At 43.6% G+C, this 6,740-nt stretch overlaps 1 long non-coding RNA gene across 2 annotated transcripts; it reads right to left on the reverse strand.

Annotated features, from left to right (window-relative positions):
• Positions 1-767: 767 nt before the first annotated feature.
• LOC130360547 (uncharacterized) lies at positions 768-3,174 on the reverse strand. Of its 2 annotated transcripts, none has more exons than XR_008890702.1 (3): positions 2,956-3,174; positions 2,670-2,797; positions 768-1,227 (listed from the first exon to the last, which is right to left on the reverse strand). It is a non-coding gene; the product is annotated as an uncharacterized LOC130360547 (long non-coding RNA). The 2 variants fall into 2 exon arrangements; XR_008890701.1 differs by having other exon boundaries at positions 768-1,280.
• Between the last annotated feature and the right edge of the window lie 3,566 nt (positions 3,175-6,740).

Raw genomic sequence — 6,740 nt, forward strand, 5'->3', positions numbered from 1 at the left:
CATAAAAACAAGAAGAGGGTAGATACAAAGTATACACACGCAGAAGAATGAGAGGTAAGTATCTTGATGTATTTGTTACATAAGGATGCAGATGTATTCCTGGACATGTATCTCTATGAGGGAATAATGATGTGGCAAACAAAGCACTTGATACAGCCCAATTGGATACAGAGTATCTCTACAAATGTAAGTCAATGGATATAAGAGCTGCAATTGCTATAATAGTGAAATGCCACAAACAAATATTACAGGAAGGAACCATGAAGAATAGTAGTGTTCAATAAGATCAGTATAATACACACACAAGATACATGACCATGCACCCTATAAGGAACATATCTCATCTCTCTACCCCAAACGTGTTTTCGCTAGGTCGATTAGTCAGGGACGGATTAAAACACATAGATAGAGTAGTGGTGGAATCAAACAGATGTCGCTGTAGGACTTGTTCTGGTGAGTGTGCATTATATGGGGGGAAAAAAATGGAGTTCTTCTATTTTAAAGGTTGCCGGACCCAAGGCCATTGGTTGATCACAACTGCTGCAATATGAAAGGACTAGTTCTCTCTGATGAGTTAGCTCCTTTTAGTGATATAACTTAAAGGGGTACTTCGCTGCTAGGCATCTCATCCCCTATCCAAAGGGTCCCGCTGCTGAGGCCCCTGTGATCTCCCGCAACACCTGTCGTTCTAAACAAATGCCTGGTTCCTGCGGCAGTGGTCATGACATCACGGCCACGCCCCCTCCACCCACATCTATGGGAGGGGGTGTGGCATGTCCCCACCCATATACATGAATGGAGGGGGCATGAAATGACTTCACAAAGGGGCGTCGCCATGACGTCACGATCACAGCCTCCTGCTCCGAGTGTTCTGAACGAAATATTTAAAACGCTGAAGCACTGGAGTACCCCTTTAAGCATTAAGATATCAGTTCCCCCTGACAAAAACAGAAATTCACGGGGGGACTCCGAGCAGCGAGCCCCCTCACAGTCAACAAATCATACTTCAGGCCGTATTAACACAATTTACTCATCAGCAGGACTGTGAAAACATGACATTTTCTTTATTTCAGTGCTGGGTTCTCTTGATCTCACATGTACATTTCTTATTTTCTTCCCAATGAATCACAGATAAGGATGAATAATTGCTCGCCATATGTTTCTCCACAACAAACCAGAACAGAAAACTCTCAAGTCAAGCCAGGTCCAGATGAAGCTTGTAGTCCCCTAGAGAGAGGAAAGGGCATAGAAACTAGTAGACCGCTTTATTCTGATCTGAGCTGGAAAATAAGAAATGAAAGTGAAATGCAGAGAAATAAAATGCTTTGCCATGATGGTGAACCTAAAGTATTTTCACTAACTTGCAGATTATAGTTACTTTGTTTAGTATTTTATCGTAAGGTTTTGCTTATTTGTACCTTAAGACCCATTCCTATTTAGCCAAAGTCATTTGTGTAAGGCAAAAGGGTTATGAGGTTTCAAGATATAAATGGTTGTACAGTAAAATCTGCCTTAGCAGACACTTCCCAAGAGGGGACAGTTTTTTATTCCCTGGCAGAGTCTCATAAGACTTAAAGGGGTACTCCAGCGCTAAACATCTTATCACCTATCAAAAGGATAGGGGATAAGATGTTAGATTGCGGGGATTCCGCCGCTGGGGACCCCCGCAATCTCTCATGCATCACCCCCATTTTTCAGCTGCACAGAGCGGGGATGGAGTATCGTGACGTCACGGTTCCGCCCCTCGTGACATCATGTCCCGCCCCCTCAATGCAAGTCTATTGGAGGGGGCGTGGCAGCCGCTATGCCCCCTCCCATAGACTTGCATTGAGGGGGCAGGGCATGATGTCACGAGGGGCAGAGCCGTGATGTCACGATACTCCATTCCCTGCACCGCCCGTCATCAGCCACAGAGCGATCCTCACTCTGTGCAGCTGAAAAATGGGGGTGCTGCAGGAGAGGTCGCCGAGATCCCCATGATCTAACATCTTATCCCCTATCCTTTTGATTGGGGATAAGATGTTTAGCGCCGGAGTACCCCTTTCATGTATTTGCACCCTCCGAATAGTGGACACTCCCAATAGCAGACATGGACATACCAAATAGGGGACAAAACACTCCCAATAGAGGACAAAACACTCCAAATTGGGGACAAATCCCATTAAACATTGGTCAAAACACTCCCAATAGGGAACAAAACACTCCCAATAGGGAACAAAACACTCCCAATAGGGAACAAAACACTCCCAATAGGGAACAAAACACTCCCAATAGGGGACAATTAGGCTTATGTGATGGCCCTACCTTGTACACGGGCCGCTGTCAGGGGTACACCCAATACCCCAGTAAAGGGCCAAGGCTCCCAGGGGGCCCTGGCCCCTGCGGCACCCCCCTGCAGCAGTCCCGGCACAAAAAATGAAAACCTCTGTTTAAACAGTGGTCTCCTGCTTCTGTACGTCCCCTGGCCCAATCATTTGCCCCCCCCCTCCCCTTTATTACCCAGGTGTCACATCTTTTTCTCCTTGATCCTCCTATGCCATTTAATTCCCCCTGTGCCATTTCTTTGCCCCCTTTATCCCACTTGTGGCATATTATCCCCCTGTGCCCCTGTGCCAAATCATCCCCCCCACCCACCCTGTGCCCTGTGCCACATCACTTTTTTCCCTTACCTCCTTTCCAACTTGTTCTTCTTATCTTGTCAGAAGGCTCAGGTGCAGGGGCTCTCAGTGGGGTTGACGTTCTCCTGACGTCCTCTGCGGTGCACTTACTAAGAGCAACAGTGGCTGCTGCGGGCACTCTGGAGTGAGTACAATATATTATTTGGTCATTTCGAAAGAATTTTGTGCCTTTTTTCCCAATAGGGGACATCTCTTAATAGTGGATACTATTTTTTCCCTGTGAGTGTCCGCTATTGGGAGATTCTACTGTACTGATAGTTATGGAGATTTTTGTTACCTCTATTGACTGTAGCTCTCTTTGCTCATCCTCTCATCTGATCTCATTAAATGAAGTAATTCTTGGCAACTCTTCATCCTGTTTTTTATCTCAGACTATCTGAGTACCTGGCATTGCTGGTTGTCCTACCAGACTTGCATGGGATCTCCTGATTGTGTTCCTTTTGGTTTTGATTGTCCGGAATCTAAAACTTTCTGCCGCCGAACTAACATCATTATAGTAAAGGATCCTGCATGTCACCCAGTCAAGGGGGGAGATGTTTTCATCAAAAAGTGTGCTAAGAGCATCAATTTTACTCTTTTTAACAAATTATATATATATATATATATATATATATATATATATATATATATATATATACATATATAAATATTTGACTTGCATCATTGTTCTGCTCTGTCTGCTTAGGGAGCGCAGCGTTGATGAGGACTGTCAATCCCACTGAGGGAGCGTGGTCACAGGGCAGCAGACAGGACTTGGTGAAGATGGCTCTCTGCAAAGGGACTTCTTACAGACTGGCAGGGGACACTTTTAAATTATATAGCCTCAACATCCCTGCCAGCAGGAACTTCTCCCAGGGATGGGGAGAAACAAGATTATACCATATATGTAATCAAATGTGGATATCCACAATGCTGAGCAAAGCACAATAGTAATAGTAATAATGTGTGTATGGTTGGTGGTCCTGGATAGTCCTGATAAGCAACTCTCCTGCCCATCAGCTGGTAACTGAAAGCTTTCAGCCTATACTGCAGATGAGTCACGGGAGCAGGTCTGTGCTTAGCTTACCCACAGAGATCTGCAAAAAATGGACATTCATCTGCAGACAGAAATAGCTGTGGTCGAAAGTCAAGACTTGACTCAAGGGATAACGAAGCACTGTGTACACATGTAGCTAAAAACTCAAAACTACAGCTTAATTTACTACAGAATTGAATGTAAGTTTAAGGGCACCAGTATTGGCAAAAGGGCAACAGTATCAGTAAAAAGGGCACCAGTGTCAGTAAAAGGACACCAGTATTAGCAAAAGGGCGCCATATGAGCAAAAGGGCATGAGTATCAACAAAAGGGCAACATTATTAGAAAAAAAGGCACCAGTATCATCAAAAGGGCACCAGCATCAACAAAAGGGAATCAACATCAGCAAAAGAGCTCCAAAATCAACAGACGGCATCAGTATGAACGAAAGGACAGCATTATGAACTAAAGGGCACCAGAATTAACAAAAGGGCACAAGTATGAGCGAAAGGGTATCAATATCAGCAAAAATTCACCAGAATCAGCAAAAGAGCTTCAGTATTAGTGTGTTTTCTGGCTACAGTGCTCTTCTTTTCCTTGCGTCAAGCTTTGACTTTTGACCACAGCTACTTCCATCTGCAGATGTTTTGCCTGTGCATCAGTATGTTATGAAGGAAACAGTACACCTTGATACACCCATCAGCTCAGCAATAGCGTCCCCTATAGAAATAAATTACAACAGCACAAGTAATAAAGTTTATCAACACTGAAAAAAGCTAAACGACTAAGGTAAAAAAAAAAAGGGGGCACCGCAGGCTATGTCGAGTGTGTCAGGGTTACGTTGGTGGAGCTGGGTCTAGACAGTATTTTCTTTTACATATAACAGTGATTCCGTTTCCCAACCAGGGATCCTCCAGCTGTTGCAAAACTACAACTCCCAGCATGCCCGGACAGCCAAAGGCTGTCCGGGCATGCTCGGAGATGTAGTTTTGCAACAGCTGGGGGGCGCCCTGGTTGGGAAGCACTGAAATAAACAATGTCACAATTGCTATTGATTTGAAACAAATACATAATAAACTGATAACACAATAAAGAGTGATGTAATTAATAGGTACAGTATGAAAAAGAACAACAAATCTAAATGAATCTAATAAAGTTTGGATTTCCCATGTTTGTTTTTGGTGGGGCGGCCTGCAGGTGGCACTATTGTCACCTACTAAGGCGTTCAATCAGTGATAATAGCAGAAATAACATTATTAGTACTTCATAAGACGCCACTTTGTAGCCAAAAACGTCATGATACGATAAGTACTAAACAGCTTTTTTATTACACGTTATCTGTGTATGGATCTCTTCCCTACGTAAAGTTTGTTTTATTTAGAGTATGCCGGCCCAATATTAGGATGGATTTGCGCAGGTGTCAGAGTACATGTCCTAAAGAGGGTATTGTTCACCGTGAGGCCCGTTCTTTCGACAGTGTTTTGTACTGTCAACAAATAAATAAAAACTTTGGGAGCGAGCGGGGACTCTTTGCACATCGGCATGCCCTACCCAGACTGTGAACTCCCTTTGGGAGGCTCTGATTACTCGGCTTGTTCCTGAACGACTCCATATAGTATATACAGATCCTGGCAGTGCTCCATGTAGGTCAAAGCCAAACTTCAGAGGGGCAGATGTACTTGAAAACATACGAATACTGGGGGGGGATTTATGAAAACTTCTGAGGAAAAGTTACTGAGTTGCCCATAGAAGTTGCTGAGTTGCCAATAGCAACCAATCAGATCGCTTCTTTCATTTATAAAGAGGCTTCTGAAAAATGAAAGCAGGAATCTGATTGGTTGCTATGGGCAACTCAGCAACTTTTCCTCTGGGCAGGTTTTGATAAATCTCCCCCAATATCTTGTTTCTGTATAATAAGAAAATAATATCTTCTGTATATATGTACATATATATATATATATATATATATATATATATATATATACACACTCAGTGCAACCGGAACAAGATGCGGCTCGAACTGAGATGATTCTTTCAGCTGTATGCCCGTGAGCCGCCTATACAGCTAAATGCAGCACTTGTCTGTCTGGGGATCCGGGACAAGTGTCCTGGATCCCCAACAGAAGCGGTGGGCACTTTGGCCGGCTGGGCCTGGGACCTGTCAGTCCACCCCTGTTTGTGTGTTTTTGTGTGCATGTACAGTATATGCGTGTTTGTGTGTGTGTGTATGTGTTTTTGTGTATGTGTGTGCTTTTGTGTATGTGTGTGCATGTGTTTTTGTGTATGTGTGTATAAGTGTTTTTGTGTTTGTGTGTGTGTGTGTGTGTGTGTTTTTTTTGTGTATGTGTGTGTGTATGTTCCAGCATCACTTTCAAGTGTCTGGAGATATTTGCGATAAAACTGGGTACACATGTATCTCATATGTCAACCTAAAATATAGTTAACCCTAACCCACCTGTTATGTGATGCTGTTTTTTTTTTTTTTTTTCCCTATAATGACCCATGCAAATCCTGATTGCGCTACTCTCGGGCTGCAGAGAATAGTAAGTGCAGGGGAGGAGACATAAGAACGGGATAGGAAGATAGGATATGAGGATGATATATGAAGACAGGATATGAGGACGGGATATGAGGATGGGATATGAGAATGGGATATGAGAAGGAAATATAAGGACAAGATGTGAGGTCAGGATATGAAGACAAGATATCCAGTGCACTTCACGGTATTCTGTGGGTCAATACTATTACATGATATGAGGCTGAGCTATGGGGTCAGATATCAGGACAGGATATGAGAATGGGATAAGAGTTTGGGATATGAGGACGGAACATGAATATGTGATTTGAGGTTGAGATATGAGGATGGGATATGAGGAAGGGTTATGAAGTCGGGATATGAGGACGGGATATGAGGTTGGAATATGAAGACGGGATATGAGGTCGGGATATGAGGATGAGATATTAGGATGGACTATGAGGACGGGATATGAGGAAGGGATATGAGGACAGGATATGAGGTCGGGATATGAGGATGAGATATTAGGATG

This window comes from Hyla sarda, chromosome 3, assembly GCF_029499605.1.
Source record: "Hyla sarda isolate aHylSar1 chromosome 3, aHylSar1.hap1, whole genome shotgun sequence".
Classification (NCBI taxonomy): domain Eukaryota; kingdom Metazoa; phylum Chordata; class Amphibia; order Anura; family Hylidae; genus Hyla; species Hyla sarda.